This window comes from Fukomys damarensis, unplaced genomic scaffold (genome assembly GCF_012274545.1).
Source record: "Fukomys damarensis isolate Sample0158 unplaced genomic scaffold, DMR_v1.0_HiC HiC_scaffold_5, whole genome shotgun sequence".
Lineage (NCBI taxonomy): Eukaryota > Metazoa > Chordata > Mammalia > Rodentia > Bathyergidae > Fukomys > Fukomys damarensis.
The window spans coordinates 12,671,244-12,689,623 of record NW_022900917.1 but is presented as its reverse complement, the minus strand read 5'-3'; the positions used below and the strand labels follow the sequence as shown (position 1 = coordinate 12,689,623).

General features: G+C 33.4%; 1 long non-coding RNA gene across 1 annotated transcript in view; it reads right to left on the bottom strand.

Moving 5' to 3' along the window:
• Positions 1-3,775: 3,775 nt before the first annotated feature.
• Positions 3,776-18,380, bottom strand: part of LOC104859052 — a 33,402-nt gene continuing 18,797 nt past the window's right edge. Inside the window, exon 3 of the long non-coding RNA XR_779277.1 lies at positions 3,776-3,915. This is a non-coding gene — a long non-coding RNA (uncharacterized LOC104859052). The remainder of the gene's footprint in view (positions 3,916-18,380) is intronic.

The following is an 18,380-nucleotide window of genomic DNA, read 5'->3' as shown; positions in this document are numbered from 1 at the left end:
GAAAAATAACTTTTACAAATCAAAATATAAATTTCAGATGTGCTCAATATTATTGGATTGCCATTGCTTATAGGTTTGAAATTAGAACAAATAAACTCAGCATTTATATACATTTTTATTTACATACAAATTAATTTTCTACTTATACATTTTAAAACCACGAGTTCAAATAATGTATCCAAACTTAACCTAAAATCATCCCAAGTTCTTGGTTTTTTTTTTCTCTATTTACATAACCTTTTTTTGCTGCCCATTGCAATTATTTTATATACTTAATTGTTCAGCCCCTCTGTTTTAGTCTTCTGTATTTTTCTTTGATTCCTTGCCTCAGGTAAGCACTAATCACCTCCAATCTGATATCCAATGTGCTATGCTGGCCTCCCTCTGTGACTGCCCCTCCTGGTCGTCTGCTGAAAGTAAATGTGGCATTTGTTTTGCTCAGCTCTACCATATTACCAACAGCTATCTCCTTGTAGTCTTTAGATCTCAAAGAAAATTGTGAATGTTTCCCATCTTGTCTTCAAACATATTTTTGTATCATTTTTCACATCTTCATTTTTTTGGAACATTAAATAAATTTGTAGTAGGTTGTTAAAAATTTTCCAAAATATAAATTTTTTTTTTCTTTTTGGTTGTTTGAGACAGGCTCACTATGTTTCTGCCTCAGCCTCCCGAGTGCTGGGATTACAGGCATGCACCACCACGCCTGGCATCCAAAATATAATTTAATCCCTAGCCATTCCAATATTTCCTTCTTCTGTCTTTTCTTTCCTTCATTTCTTTCTTCCATCTCTGCTTTTTATTAGACAGTTCATGTTATGTACTTTGCCTCTGCATACAGTATTTTTTTTCTATACTACTTCTTTGACTAATAAATCCACTAAATTTTATTTTGGGGTTTTATATATTTTATTTCTAAGATTTAAATTTGGTTCTTTTAGTGTGTTTGATTACTCTATTAATACTTCACATTTGTCAACTTTTACATTTTTTCCTTTTGAATCATCAAGACATTCTTAAGTTTTTTAAAGTCCTCTACTATTTCCAATATCTGAATCATCTTTATATCAATTTCTACTCTGTATTTTTATTTATGTGGTGCTAGCTAGTTTAATTCTAGTTTAATTATTCTTAGTTTTTTACTCTATGGAACATTAATGTTTTTATAAATTTTACATTATAATGATTTATTTTAAAGGATTTTATAATTTTTCAGTTAGAAATGAGACAATATTGTCAGGTTTGGTCTTATTTTTAGTTATGTACGGTCTAGTCATATTTCTCTTAGCTCTTCAGAATGATTTTTATAATGTGTAGTCATTTTTTTTATTGGTACATTTTAGGTCTTTAAAAAAAAAAAAAAAAAGAAAGAAAGAAAAAGAAAAAGGATGAAAATACAGACCAATAGAAAAAAGTAGTGCAGAAATAGACCCACAAACATATATTCATTTGATTTTTGACAAAGAAGCAGAGGCAATACAATACACTCTTTTTGATAAAATGTGAGAAACAACTACACATCCACCTGAAAAAATGAATAAAACAAAGCACAGACCTTATGCCCTGAATAGATTAGCTTAAACATATGTATCCCTAACTAGAAAATAAAAATGATAACACTTCTACATGATAACTTATGATAGAAACAATGTGCCTTGAATAAAACAACTAATTGAGAAGCCCGTCCTATTGATTTTATTAAAAGTAAAATTTTCTGTTGCAGGAAAGGTAATGTTATAAGTATTAGAAGACACATCATACACTGTGAGAAAATACTTGCCAAAGACATATGCAAATAATTGAAATTCAACACACAGACAGTCTGATTAAGAAATGAACAAATTACCTAATGATGCATTTAACCAGAGAAGATGTATATAGAACTGTAAGCATGAAAAGATGTTCAACAGCATATGTGAGTAGAAAACGGAAAATTAAAATAATAAGGCAGAATTACACACTACTTTGAACAGGCATAATGCCAGATACTCACAACACCAAATGCTAATAAACATATAGAGCAATAAGAACTGTGATTGTTGCTAATTGGAGGGCAAAACAGTCCAATCATTCTGAGACCCTTTCTTACAGCAAGGAAACACACTCTTTAAACACAATCCAGAAATTGGACTTACTCAACCGGTTTGAAAACATAGGTCCTTAATAAAAACCTGTACACAGGAAGCTTTACTTACAGTCACCAAGATGTAAAAGCACCTAAACTGAATGGATAAGTACACTGGGTTTATTCAGAAAATGAGTACTGTTCAGCATTGAAAAGTACGAAATTATCAGCCATGAGAAAACACAGATGAACATGAACACATCTAATTATGTGAATTAAGCCAGTATGAGTAAACTATATGCACAGTTTGATTCCATTGCAATGACGTTCTAGAAAATGTAAAATTATACACACAATAAAAATTATTAGTTCCCAAGGTAGGGGGCAGGAGCGGAACGGATGATTTCTTGTGTCAGTAAAACTACAGTGTCTAACCCTGTAATGGTGGATGTATGCCACCGAATGTTTGTTCAGACTAATCAAATGTACTAACTTTCAACACATTAATACCAAAAAATAGACCACTCTGATGAGGCATATTTACGGTTATGAATTGGATGAGTTTGGAGTTGTTTGGGAATTCTGTGTTTTCACTAAACGTTGCTGTAAACTTAAAATTGCTTAAGAAGAATTCTAAAAAATAAGTCTGTCTTGTGCAATATTCAGTATAACTATCTTATTCTTTATCCTTCTAAATGTCATCCTTTTGAAAAAAGAAGCACTTTATATTTTGAACTGTGCACATTTTTGCCTGAGTCAAAAGCAGCAGTGTTTCTTGTTGAGATTGATTTTATTAAACTGTATACAACCCCAAGTGTAGTTATTTTATACCTTTATATCTATATGGATGGATATATTAGTGAGAAAGTAGTATTTGTGCTATTGTAAATTAGAGAAATCTCTCACTCTCTAAAATATCTCCTATGCCCGCTTAGAAAACATTCACAGCAGGTATTTTATTTCTAGGAGGTGAAATCTTTGTGAGGTGTTTTAAATAATTGAGAAAGAGGTCAAACACTCTTTGCTTTTCTTTACATTAATTAATTAATTAATTAATTTGGTGGGGGGTACGGGGAATTGAACTCAGGACCTTGCACTTGCAAGGCAGGCGGTGGAACCACTGAGCTAAATCACGGGCCCTTTCATTTTACATTTAAATACCATATCCCACAAATAAAGAACTTTATTTTAGCCACTAAATTTAAGAATAGATGTTAAATACAAAGGCATGTTAATAAAATATTTCAATTGAAGAACATTTTAAATAGATGAAATCTTCTATATAATAAGGAATGCTGCTATAGGCCAAAACACAAAATTTCAAATTTGAGATTCTTCTTCAGTGTCATGGGATTTTGAGCCATAGGCTGGAAATATACAACTCTTTTGAGAAGGTCCCAAGCTCATAAAAAATAAAAAATAAAAACACAGACATTTGGTGGATTTTTTTAGCACTTTTTTATTTCCAGAGCAGGTGATTATATAAACCTATAACAGTCATCACGGTGCTTTAGGAATGAAACACCTTAACACAGTTCTAATCGTTTGAGCAAAATTGTGCTATCCTCAAGGAAGTCGGCCTAATTTACCAGTTAAAAGTCTTCTCATTAAAGAATTTATATTGTGAAATTAGACCGGTAATGATGGGAGATTAAACGAATAAAGTTTATTTCAGGTTCTGTGATTATAGCTCATTAAAGAAATGGGGCATAATTAATTAAGAATGTCATTTGTGTCTTCTTGGCATACGAGAAGATCTTGGCTTTACTATCTTCTAGCTTGGAATCACAGGTTGCTCCCATCTCCTCTTATTTCCCTCAAATGCACGTGGGGTTTCACGATCTCTTCCTCTGAGGATATTGTACAACGAAAACAGTCAAGTCCTATTAAGTCCTTGGAACAGTGTTCAGCATACTAAGTACTCGAAAATCGGCTATTTTTAATAATGCTAGGTTAATACTTACTGTTGAGTAATTTTTAGGTGAACTATCCTTTTACCATTGATTTTGAGAGTCATCATTCTATATTTACAAAAGTGGAAGGTAATAATTGTAATAGTTCTGATTCTCCTTCTAAAGAGCTGATAATTCATAAAAATGTATTTCTCCCAGAAAAGTTCAAGTTTAATTTCATTGTAAACTTTTAACATTACTTGCATATACATTTTATTCTATCTTATACATTACATGCATAACAAATTTGCATGCATATGACATTTTAGTGATTAACAATGCTTACCATGTTATTAATATTTTGTTTATGAACTTTTATACTAAACAGATATATATTCAATATATACAAAAATCATCTTTATTAATTATTAACTTATTTAACACTGTTAACATTTCCTGAAACATTTGCCAACAGCTTAAAATATTTTTCGAATTGAAAATGAAGAGTATTAGATACATGATAAAATGTCTTTTGAAAATACTAGGTGAAAAAGTAAAAAATAATTTGCCATTTGCACAAGGTTTTAAGCATATCCTACAGCAAAATATGTCATCCTTGTCCAGAAAACTGTAGACTGACATATTTAACTCATATTCACCTTCCATTACTTCCTTTATTAGGTATTCCAAATTATTCTATTTCCCTCTAGTATTCTATTCTTTTGCTGTCCAAAATCTTAGAAAAAATGACCTTACCTCATACTTCTCATAACTCAGAGAATAATGGAAGTTTATAGATGTGAATTCTAGAAAATCCTATTAATAGAAATTGAGAAAATCAAAACAAAAAGTCTACACATGCAACCGGGGATTTATCTCAGTGGCACCATGCCTGCCTCTCTAGCACAAGGACTTAAGTTCTATCCCCAGTACTGGAAAAAAAAAAAAAAGTCTACATATGTAGCTAAATATAAAATATTGTGTTTTCTCTCAAAAAACATTCAAAGATTCATTATTTAAACAAAAATAAGTATTGTCTATTCAATTAGTATCTTGCAGAAAAAGTAGAGTAAGTTTCCAATTACAATAATACAAAAGCAGGAAGATGAAAGTTGGGCATTACAGTTATCAAGTGCAGCAAATTTAGAAATGGTCTAAAATATTTAGAAATTGAAGTAAATTGATGGTATAATATACTTTTTTCAGATTTAACCCCGTGAAGTATAATTTGCATGTAATGAGCTGCACGTGTACTAAAACTGCACATGTACAAACTAACGATTTTTAAGATATTACAAAATTAAGACACTGAATACCTATGTCTGATCTCATAAATCTCGTGTTCCATGGAAACCTCTCTTTCCTAGCCTTCACAATCCCGTCCTCAATAAATCTTGGACCTACTGTCTCTACACATTAGTATCAAAACTCTAGAATGGGTAGCCAGGCGTGGCGGCTCATGCCTGTAATCCCAGCACTCGGGAGGCTGAGGCAGGAGGAACGCTATGAGTTCGAGACCAGCCTGGGCTACACAGTGAATTCCAGGTCAGCCTCAATTACATAGTGAGACCCTGTCTCAAAATAAACAAACAAACAAACAAAAAACACTAGAATGCCAGTTTCCATATGAAATAATATATGATAAATATATACAATACAAATGATACTGCATTATTTTTGTATTTCTTTATAAAATTAGATTATAAAATTGTTATGATATGAAGACACAATTAGAGTATACAATTTTGTAATGCTCTTAGAATTTGTTAAGTCTTAAAAGATTTGTAATTTATTAGGATTTACTTATCATTCTAAATATTTACTTTCCTACATACTTTTCTTTCTTTTTATACTTTTTTGGTTTCTACAAGCATTAAAGAAGACTAAATACCTAAAGTAATTCTGAATGTATGACATATGCTTATATAGAAATTGGAGAGTTACTTAATGATGTTTGAAAGCGAGTACAAAACCAGATTCTGATGAAGTCGTGTGCCCCAGGAAGAACTGAAATTTTGCCTTAGTCAACTGGGCTTCTGCTTAAAAATAAAATAATAGAAAAGTTATTCTGGTTACTGTGTCAAATGTAGATTAGGGAAAGGTAGTACGTCTCAAGTCAGATATGAGTTGGAAATATATTTTATTGTTCAGGCTTAAGATATTAATAATTCAGCCAAGAGTTTCAGGAGAAAGAAGATATTAAATGGTTAGAGAAAGTTTAATGTGCTATTTGCAAAAGAGGACTTTTAGTTTTGTTTTAAAATAAGCTAATCATTGAGAAGACAAACAAAAGACAAATTATACAATTCTCATAGGACTCTTTGGATAAAATGTGACTCCATTTTCTAACATTAGGTAAAATAAAAATACAAGATATTTGGGGTTTTGTAAAAGTATATTAAACAGATAAGCCATGTTAGGAGCGACAAAAGAGCCCAAATGTTTCAGAGATGCAGGCATTGAAAGGTGAAAGTTCACAAATGGTAGTCTATGCCCAGTGGTCTCTACTGAGCTTCTGAGATTGATGAAGATATATATGTGTTCTCTGGGTTTAAAAATAAAGTCACTTTGGCAAGAACACTTCCGTGTTCTGAATGAGGTTGAGCCTGTGGCTGGGTCCAGTGACTGGAAGAGTAAACACAAAGTGAGAGGATTGTCCTCAATAAAAAATGCTTCAAGAAGAGTTTGTTGAAGGTGACAAGAAAAACGAAAAACAGAATAAAGTAAACTATAGTTTGTAAAGTCATTACCCTGGGAACTAGACAACAATTCCTATATAAAAATAGAAAGTGGCATTTCTCTTAGCAAGAAAAACTAAAGACACTGAAAATTTGGTGATGCAAGGGAGACCACACAACTAAAAGGTTTGTGGATAAATGTTTTAGTCTGGATTTCTCAAACGGCCAAGCCAGAGCTGACAAAGAAATTCAAATACATATAGTTCATATCATTGGTGCAGAAATACAGAGAAGTGAGAAATTTGAACTGGAAAGGAAAGGCAGCCTGTAAAAATTGTATCATCTAGGCAACTTGCATTTTGAGAAATAACCTAGAACACATTTTGATTCAAGAGATAAGAAGTTGGAATACATTTATTTGAAAGCTTCTAGTTGTGAATTTCTGGCTCTGATAAGATCCGATATCCTTCCCTAGAAAAAGCCCTCAGGCAGCGATGAAGTTGGTGGCAGCTAGAGCTTGCCTAAGACACCAAAGTTGTTAATACTGTAGGGCTATGAATGGAACATCTACAGCATCATGCCAGTAAAAGCAGATATGTTATCCAACTGAGTATTATAAACCCCGATTTAAAGCACACATTGTGCTTTAAGATTGTGTTATAATTGTCATATGAGTTATCACACGTGTACAATTTTTGAATACTTATCACTGTGATCTGAACAATTTAAAAGTATCATAATTAATTGTTTGTCTCAATCAAATGTTTGGACAGAATACATTACACAGTAAAAGCATTGGTTATTCATATCAACTGAAAAATAATTTGTTTTTCATTTTAGATTTAGCTTTAGAATGACATGGAATTTATTAAATCAGTTTTGTCAGTTTTGCCTAATTCAATTACCTGATGTTGAGGCTACAGATGATAAAACTGAAAGAGACCGGATACTTTCTTTGGTTATCACTTAAATTAATTTTTTAAAACTTCAGATAGACTGGCTGTAATTATTCCATAGTCATAAATGCTTAAATTGAAAAAAAAACAACAACCCAGAAACTATTTTATAAAGGCAAGAATTTAGAAAAGAAGCATAGTTATTAAATTCGTAGGAAGTTTATATGCTTTGTCCAGAATGAAAAAATCAATTCAAATCAGAGAAATGCAAAGCTACAGTTTTAAATATTGATTCCTTCCATTGGAAAGGTAGCAGTTGTCCTTTAGACTCTTATATCACAGTCCCATTTGGTGGTTGATGACTCTGGCAAGCTGTGATGGTATCTACTTAGCAAAGCCCAGAGCTTTCAAGCTGTTGTACACCACTGATTTTCTGATGTGCTTGATATGAGCACAGGGTTTTATTTTAATAATGTTATCTTGAAACTCTGACACCCTATAGTCCTAGAGAAAAATATGACAGCCACTGGATCTACTGAGAATCAGTTTAACATGCTAAAATATCAGTCTAATGGAAGGAAAGGAGATAATTCTGATGACTAACAATTACTAGGAAGCATTTCCATATATTAACAAAACAGCTTTCCATTAACTACAAGCAATACATTTTTACATAAATCTTACTCTACTATTCAGAGTTTTACTGTGACAGCTAAATGTGAAACAATGTCTTATGGTAAAACTATAGGTATTCCATAAAAATCTTAAACTATGAAAGTTAATTTTTACATATACTTTGTTTTAATGCCTTATTAAATATTTTAAATACTTTGATCAAAAATAAATTGCAGCTCTCCCCAATAACTTAGCAGTCATGAAACAAAACCTGCTGCTTAGAAAAGGTCAATGATACAGATATTACCTCTAGTATGTGGGGGCAAGGGCGTGCCTGACTCTCGAAGAGCAAATGTGGTAAATTCAGAGAAAAGCGGTGACCAGGAGGAACACTGAGTGACACTCCTGGTTGCCACTAGCACAAGGTTACATGAGGGACAGTCTTAATCCATAGCTGAATTCCCAGGTAAGAGCAGAGCGACAGGGAACTCTTGGCTAGGCAGAGTTGCTAGGCAGCACAGTAGGGAGGCTTTCAACTTGAAAGTTCTCAAGAGCTTTGGCAATTAGGGGCCTTTTAGAGTGACAGGAGCTGTTATTTCTATGGTTAGGAGATGCTGAGTTGATTTTCATCCAAAATGCAAATTAGCCAGGATCAAAATGAGTAAAACTTTGATGATTTAAGCTGTGCTTCAAACAGTTGTCCATTTAAAATGTGAGTTCTCTGCCACATAAGCCTTTGAACTCATGCTTCTAGCCTGCTGTGAAGTAACCTGTATGGGAACGACCATTATAGATGCCTTTCGGGGCCCATTTGTGTAGCAATCCTTCGTTTGGCTCCATGTCACTTAATAATCTAACTTGTGCTAATATACCGTCATATTTGGGTTTACAGCCAGTGATAAAATATCCTCAAGACACAGACTTCTACCACAACATGACATAGGATTTCAAAGGTTATTCATACATAGTACCCCCATCCAGTGTGTGGAATCCAGGAGACTCGATCAAAAAGGATCATACTTTGTAAACATCAGTCAATGGTGCTGCACTCTGGCCCTCTTTGTACTTGTTCATAGCTCTCTGGAAAGCTTGGTGCACATTACCTAACCCACATGAAGAGACACGTCAGTGAGTGCATCGGTCTCCACTGGAGGAAATCTACCGCCATGTGATTATGCAACACCACAGCCCTTAAAGCTTGAGGCGATTGAGCCAAGAGGTCTAGTCCTTGTGTCATTTGTTTACTTTGTGTGGAGGACTCGGTGGCTGTGACCATTTGTGTTTTGCGTACTGCTCTCCACCCGTGCTGTTCCTACTGCCTTAAGGACCACTCATCTCAGGGTGGGTAATAGCAGGGAGAGAATCAGAAAAAAAATGTTTTCTTTTTTAGCAGTACAAAGTTTCATTTCATATGGTATAGTTTTGCAGAGATATATTTGTGAGAGATTGCCACGTGCGGAGGATCTTTTGGATTTTTGAGCAAACCCTGAAATGCAGATGAAGCTTGAGACGGGAGGACTTTTGACTTGTTGGCAGGTTCAGTGGCACCAGCTGTAGCCTGTATTTGCTGTATTCCTATGTTCTGGCTTAATGCAATTTTGGCAGTGTTATATTTATAGTTTTCTGTAGTCAAAGAAGCCTGGATGTTATTTGGCTTACATTCAGCATCTAGGTCTCTGGATTGAACTCACCATTCACGTATCTGTGACACACTTGGTTTCGAGTATTGCTGCTGGATGTCCATGTTAAAACAATGAGCTGTTTTGATAAAGATGTCCTATGGGTAATATTGGCCATAGGACAAATAAGGAACACTGTGTATATATTGTATATCTGCCCTACAGGCTGTGGTCAGAACTAGCTTCATGTGAAGGCTGAGCCATTGAAATGAAGGTCCTGTAACTGAACTTACTGATTTTCAACTTACTGATTTTCAACTTACTGATTTTTATCAAGAGCAGTAGAATAATTTTACATTTACAGAAAATATTACAGGAATAGTTCAGAAAGTTTCTGTATATTTATCATTATTTTTACTGTAGTTACACTATGCTGGGATATTCATCACAGCTAACAAACAAGGGTAATTAAGCTTCATGTCTGTTCAGATATCACTAATTATTTCTCTCCTAATATCCACTTTCTGTTCGAAATTGTTTTTTGGGGGGTACCAGGGATTGAACTCGGGACCTCACACTTGTGAAGCAGGCAGTGAAACCACTGAGCTAAATCCCCAGCTGAAGTTTTTTTAAATTAAATTTATGAGTACATTTAAGGTATATAATATAGTGACATTCATCATTGGAAATTTGCACCTTTACGTCAGCCATCTTAGTTCTCACTTTTCCCCATTCCCCTGCCTACCCTTCAACCCCTCCACTGTTCTCTATGTACAAAGACTGTGTTTCCATTTTTCCCTTTGTTAATTCCATTCCCTTCTTTCTTAAATTTACTGTGTTACACTTAGTCACCTAAGTGCATATTTGAGTCACCTCTTGTCTGTGATGATTTCTAAGACTATTCATTTCTAAGAATGTGGAGAGTTTGGGTAAGTATTAATTAGATATTTGGTAAAACACTGTTAAATCGGTATTTTGTATTTTTAGATATTTTTCCAAAGATTGGACCCACATGATGGGTCCCTTCTTTGCATCATAGCAGCAGTACATGCTAACCATTTGACTCAGCAGTGGTGACATTAACCTTCAGCATTTGGTTAAGGAAGAATTTGACAGGTATCTCAAATATAAAGTCACATTTTTCTCTTTTTCATCGTTCTTTTCTTAGGAAGAAATCATTTAACCGTTTATTGGTATCAATATGGATATGTAAATATTTCATACAAATGGATGATATATTGTTCATATGAAGCATAAATGCACATTGTAAATTAAAATTATTTTATATGTATATAGTATACATATGCATGATATTTCATTGGTATGCAATTATAATTTTTTAATCTTAAATTGTCCAGTGAATGAAACATTTTTGGCTCTTTTATTACTGTGTCCTCACAGTGTGCTTTGTCTTATTTTCTGGCACAAGATGCTCCAGGCTAATTTTTATTTTCTCTGTCCCAATAGCGAAGTGGTCTTACAGTTCACTGGTCTTTTTATCCAGTTGTTGATACCGGGAGGCTCTTTTTTGTAACATTCGATTTTGAGATATTTTCATATGGACACAAATTATAAGAAATACTGTAGGGAAATACTCTTCCCCTACACAGCTTTCTTGCATAATCACAGTATAATATACACAATATTAAAAAATAAATCATATATTAATACAGCCCACCAAATTCATGTGAATCTTACTATTTAAAAGACATTCATTTTGTGTGTATGTACTCAAAGACATGCAATTTTGTCCTATATGAAAATTATGGGCCAGCATCTTAATCAAGATAAAGAACAGTCTAAGACCAAGATTTCTCATGTCCTTTATTTCGGCGATACCCTTGTCTCCACCCCTCAATCTCCAAATTTCTAACAACCGCTACTCTGTTTTACACAACAACACTTTTCATTTGAAGGTTGTATAAATAGGCTTAAAAATAACATAGTAAGAAATAATCTTATTGGCTACTTTCACTGAATGAAATCCACTGTGGCCCAACTAGAGCAGTAGATTTTTCCCCCTTTTTCTTTGTTGTTGTTGTTCACTCAGGTCCTAGGGAATGAATGCTTTGTATTTGTTTAGTTGTTCATTGGAAGACACTTGGTAGGTTCCAGTTTTTGATTGTTGTGAGTAATGCTCCCATGGATACTTTTGTGCAAGTATTTTGTTGAACGTAAGTTTTTATTTTTTCTGGGATAAATGCCCAAAGTATAGAAAGGCTGGGTCATATGATAAATATATAGAGAGTTTCGACAGAAAATGTCATGCCATTTTCCAAACTGGCTGTACCATTTTACTTTCCTGTAGAAACTTAGGAGTGACACAATTTGTGTAACTTCTAGCTTAAATATTGTCACTTTTTTATTTTAGCCATTACGATTATGTAGTGATGACTAATTGCTTTACTTTGCATTTCTTTATTGACTAATAGCATTGAGCACCCATTTATGTAGTTGTCATCTATATATTCTCTAGGGAGAGATAGATATCTATTCCCTGTTTTCTAATCTATTTTTCAGATCATTTATTGCTCATTTTATTATGATTATCATTATTTTTTATACTTTTTTAATTCGTTAAGATTATTGGTATATTTTAGGTATATAATATGATGGCATTCATCAGTGGGAATTTGTACCTTTACATGATATATCTTGGTTGTTATTTTTTCCAAATTCTTCTGCCCTCCCTACAACCCCTCCACCACTCTCTATTTGTAGACTTTGTTTCTGTTTTTTCCTTTTCTCATATTTATTCCTTTCCCTTCTTTCTTTTCCCCTGGCCCCAGCCTTTCTCTTTCTCCTTCCCCTTTGGACAGTCTCTTGCTAATTCAAATGAACTATTATACAGTTGACCCTTATTTATTCCTTTGACTGCTCAAACCAGAAAAACTATTCAGTATATACATGTGTGTCCTTTGTATTCCACTTGAGTATTGCCTCAATGTGTAGCATTTAACTATCAATGCATTTAGTTTTTTTTTTTAATGGCTGAGTAGTAGTTCATTTTATGAAATAACAACATCTTTACCCAGTCTCCAGTTAATGGGCAAGTGATCTGTTGCCACATTTTAGCTATTACTAACTGTGCTGCAATGAACATGAGTGCACATATATCACTGTGATATGATTCTTTTAATTCTTTTGGGAAGATACCCAGCAGAGAAGTAGCTGGGTCAGATGGGACTTTTAATCCTAGTTCTTTGAAGTATCTCCACTCTGATTTCCACAGTGGTTCCACCAGTCTACATTCCTGCCAACAGTGGATGAGGATTCCTTTTTCTCCACATCCGCACCAGCATTTGTTATTGGTTGATTTCTTTATAGCAGCCATTGTCTCTGGAGTGAGGTGGAAACAGTGTTGTTTTTATTTGCATCTCTTGAATGACCAATGATGTTGATTATTATATTTCCATATATTTATTTGCTATTTCTACTTTTTGTCTGAGAAATGTCTGATCATTTCAAATATTTCTTTTTTGACTGGGTCTTTAAATTTGGGAGGGAGGTCTGATTTTTTTTAAGTTCATTATATATTCTAGATAGTAGACTTTTGTATGAGGAAAACCGGTAAAAATTTTTTCCTACATTGCGGGTTGTCTCTTCACAGTATTGGTGGTTTCTCTTGCTGTGCAGAAGATTTTTAATAAGATGACATTCCAGTTGCTGATTGTTTGTGTTAGTTCACTTGCAACTGAGGTTTTGCTCATGAAATTTTTCGTATGCAAATGCCTTCAGATGTTCTACCTAATCTCTTTTCCAGCTGGTTTAGTGTTTCTGTTTAATGTTTAGATCTTTGGTCCATTTTTATTTTAGTTTATAGAATGGTGAGAGATACAGGTCTAGTTTTAGTCTTTGGCAAGTAAAAACCCATTTATTTCAGTAGCACTTATTTACTAAAGAGGCTGTCTTTCCTCCAGTGAGGATATTTGGCTCCTTTATCAAAGATGAGGTGGCTGAGATGTGTCTGGTGTTGCTTCTGCATCTTTTAATCTATTCCAGTAATCCTGAGGTCTATTTTTTGGCAGTACCATGCTGTTTTTATCAGAGTAACTTTGTAGTATAGTTTCAAGTTAGGGATTGTGATACCTTCTACCTTGTCTTTGTTGCCTCTTTTGCAATTCTAGGTCTCTTCGTGCTCCAAATAAATCTTGGATTCTTTTCTCAAGTCTTATGAAGTGTGCTGTTGGAATTTCAATTGAGATTACATGAATTTCTATAACAGTTTTGGAAGTATGGACATTTTCACTATTTTGGTTCTTCCTGCCAGGAGCAAGGGATGTCTTTCCATTTTCTAATATCCTCTTCGATCTCTTTTTTCAGAGTGCTATAGTTTTCAGAGTAGAGGTCTTTGATTTATTTCCTTAGATTTATTACTAGATGTTTCTTTTTTTTTTTTTCTGGATGGTATTGTGAAAGGAGTTGTTGCTCTAGTTCCTCAGTCAGTGAGTCTGTTTTTTGTGTACAGGAGGGCTATTGATTTGTGTGTGTTGACCTTGAATCCAGTTACTCTACTGAATTTGTTTATTAACTTTAGAAGACTTTGGGTGGAGTCCTTGGGGTCATCTACATAGAGTATCCTGTAGTCTGCAAATAGTGACAATTTAAATTTTTTGTTTCCTATCTTTATTACTTTTACTTCTTTCTCTTGTTTAATTGCTGTTGCTAATGTTTCCAGAGCTGTATAGAAGAGGAGTGATGATAGTGGACAACTTGCCTTATTCCTGCTTTTAGTGTGAAGGATTTGTGTTTACCATTTAGTGTGAAGTTGGCTGTTGGTTTTTCATAAATGGCTTTTATCAGAAACCATCTATTCCAATATTCTGTAGGGTTTTTATCATGAATATGTTGTATTTTGTCATAAGCTTTTTCTGAATATATTGAGATTATGGTTTTTGTCCTTTACTCTGTTAATATAGTGTATTACGTTTATTAATCTGCACATGTTGCGCCATCTCTGAACCCCTGGGATGAATCCCATTTGATCTGGGTGTATGATCTTTTTGATATTTTTCTGCATTGTTTGCTAGTATCTTATTGAGAATTTTTACATCTATGCTCATTAGAGAGATTGGTCTACAGTTCTCTTTGTTGGTAGGGTCTTTCTCTGCTCTTGGAATCAAGGTAATGCTCTCTTCCAGGAATGAATTTGCGAATATTGCTTCCATTTCAATTTCATTAAATGGTTTAAACAGTAGTGGCAATAGTGCTTCTCTAAATGTCTTGTAGAATACACCAATGAGGCCATCAGGACCCAGGCTTTTCTTCATTGGGCATGTTTTTAATTATGTTTTCAATTTTGTTGATTGGTATTGGGTTGTTTAGAATTTTTGTTCTTCTTTGTTCAACATTGGTAATTCATAAGTTTCTGGAAATCTTTGCATTTCTTCTGTGTTTTCTATCTTATTGGCATATAAGTTCTTAAAGTTATAAAACATGTTATTAAACATCTCTTTCACTATGGACGCAATCTCTTTTGTTTTCTGAGAAATTATTTCTGATTTTATTTTTTTCCATATCCTCTTCCATTGCCAGCTCAGGGAGTCCAGATTGAATTTGTTGAATTTCAGATTGTTCCATCTTGTTGTCCCTTGAGGTTGCCTTTGGTAATCTGAAAGATATTTTGGGGGTCTATTTTAGGTGTCTTCTCATTTCAAAAGATGCAGTCTGCTGCACCTTTATTGAGGTGACTCTTTGCTCTCCCAGTGGGTTCACTTCTGAACAAGTTTCGGAGAGACCTTCTCTCTACTCCTCACCACTGCATCAATTCTGATGATATCTTGGTAGACATCTGTTTGGGACCTGTGCAAGCCTGAACAACTGTTGTGTAGTCAGGCTTCTGGCTGGGCCCTGTGCAGCTATGTCACTGATGTTGGGTTGGCCAGTGCTCAGTTATCATTGATATCTGGCTGGACTTCTGGCTAGGACCTGCATGCCTGCATAGCTGTTATACAGGCAAGCCATTGGCTGGGGCATGTGGGCCTCTGCAGCGGTTGTAGGGGCAGGTTTTTGTCTGGAGCCTGGACACCCAATCCACTGAGGCCCTGGCTGGGGTCTGCACACTCATGCTGCTGTTGTCCAGGTGGATTTCATTATGTTTATGATTGTTATTTGTGGTGCTGGGAACCAAACCCAGAACCTGACACATTTTCAGCAGCTGCTGTAGCACTGAATACTGTCTCTAGGCTTTTCCATTTCAGTGGTGAGCTTTTTGGCTTGTTTACATATTCTAGATGCAAGTATTTTGTTGGAGTAAACAACTTCCATGCATTTTTGATATTACATAGCTTGTCTTTTGGTGATCCTAACCATGAGTTTCTTTTCGTTTTTCAAGTTATTTAAAGATTATTTTTAATTTTCAAATTTTTTCAATTTTATTTAACCATGACTTTCAAGGAAGAAAATTCATTATATTGGTGTGGTTTGCCAATTGTTCTTCTACTGATATTTTTTATGTTATGTGTAGCAACTTTTTACCTATATATTTTAACGTTTTATAATTTTTTTCTTTACATTAAATCTATGGTTAATTTTTAATTAACTTTCCAATAAAGGTTAGGCCAAGATTAAGTGACTGATTTTTCTGCATTGACATCCAGTTTTTCTATTATCATGATGACACAGAATATCTTTCCTTGATGTCATCACTTTTCCATCTTTGCCAGATTTAGCCATAATTTATCAGTTCTATTTTGGAATTTTGTATTGTATTTCATTGGTCTGTCAATCTCTCTGCCAGTATTAAACTCCTAATTACAAGTTATGTAATAAATTATGTAAATCACAATGATTTTTCTCAACTCATTCACCTTTTTCCTCAAAGTTGTGTTTTACTTCCTCTGACTTTCCATATAAATTTGAATGTAACTCTTACATGTCTGCAAAGCAATTATGCTTGGATTTTGGTTGAAATTGCAAAAAACTTACATAAATCAATTGAAAAATTATTCACATCATTATTATGGTGATTTTTCCAAATCATGAAAATTGTATGCCTATTTATGTCTTCTTTGGTTAATTTCTTCAATATTTTACAACTGTCAGGTTGAAAGTCCTATTTATAGTTTTGATTTGGTTCATTTATACAAAAGAATTTCACTTTTTATGAAATAAGCACAAATGAGTTTTCTCCATTTCATTTTGGTTTCCAAACATTAACTGGTAGTATGCAGAACTTTTATCAATATTTAAGTGCTCATCTTGTATCTTGGTAACTATTATCAATTTATTAGTGCCCTAGAGATTTTCTTTCTCATTTTATTATGTGAACAGAATTTCTAACACCATGCTGTACAAGAACAAACATCATTTTTTTGCTCTTGTTTGTAGAGAGTTTCGCTGTTTTGCCAGTAAATATACTATACACTATAAGCTTTTTTTTTTTCTAATCAAGATTTATCAATTTGACAAGGTCAATTTAGTTTTTTAATAGTATATTTTGTTGGAACTGGCCAAATGCCTTTTTTATACAATTTATAGAATCATATAAATTTTCTCCTCAATATTGCACATTATACTAATTGACTTTCTAATATTCAACAAGGCTTGCAATTGTAAAATAAATTCCATGTGTTATTGTATATATGCTTTTTTATTTATTACTGAATTTGATTGGCAAATATTTTGGTAGTTGTGAGCAGAAATTAAAGGACAACATTGCTTTTGACCTTTGTTTATTTGTTATTGTTTATTTGTTGGTTCGTTGGTTTTACTAGCTTGTCCAGTTTTGATATTAGATTGATAACAGTCTCAGAAATAAATTGGTCAACATTCCTTCTTCCTTTATTGTTTTTGAAAATATTGTATAAGCCTGTTGGGACTTATTGTTTAAAGATTGATAGAACTGTTTGATGTATCTTCTTGGTCTGGAAATTTATTTTGCTGAAGAATTATCTTGATGAATATGATGTGTTTATTTTTCTCAGATCTCCAAAAAAGACAATTCATATTTTTTTGATTGATTCTATTTTTTTCTGTTTTGAGAACTCACCTAAAAGTTTGCATTTTCTTTTCTGAATATGAATTGGTATCTAATTCACTAGAGTATTTTTCTAAATACTAGTTAATCTACATTACAAAACATAGGCAGATGTCCTTATTGTCTTATAACTAATGTGTCTGAGAAATACTTAATTCACTTTTTACTACAATTTAGTTAATATCTGTAGTTATCCATAGTTGGAGGAAAAGAATTTGAATCAACTCACAGTTGATCCCTTGATTTTATTTTCTTCAGTACTATTTTTTTTAGTTTTTTAAAATTTAATAGAATTGATTTGTTATAAAAAAACTAGAATTATACATATTTATGAGTTATTACATGTATACATTGTATAATACTTTAGTCAAGTTCAACATATCTGTGTTTGCTAGCATTTATCATTTCTTTATGGTAACACCATTCAGAATTCTTTATTCTAGTTTTGTTTCATATGCAAGATATTATAGTTATCTACAGTCAACCTATTACTATGCAATAGCACACCAGAGCCAGAACTTCTTATTTTTACCCAACTATAACTTAGTGCCATGGACAACTCTTCTTACCCTCCCCTCAACCTCTGTTAACTCTCATTATACCCTGAATTTTTTTCCTTTTCTTTTTTTTTTTTTTT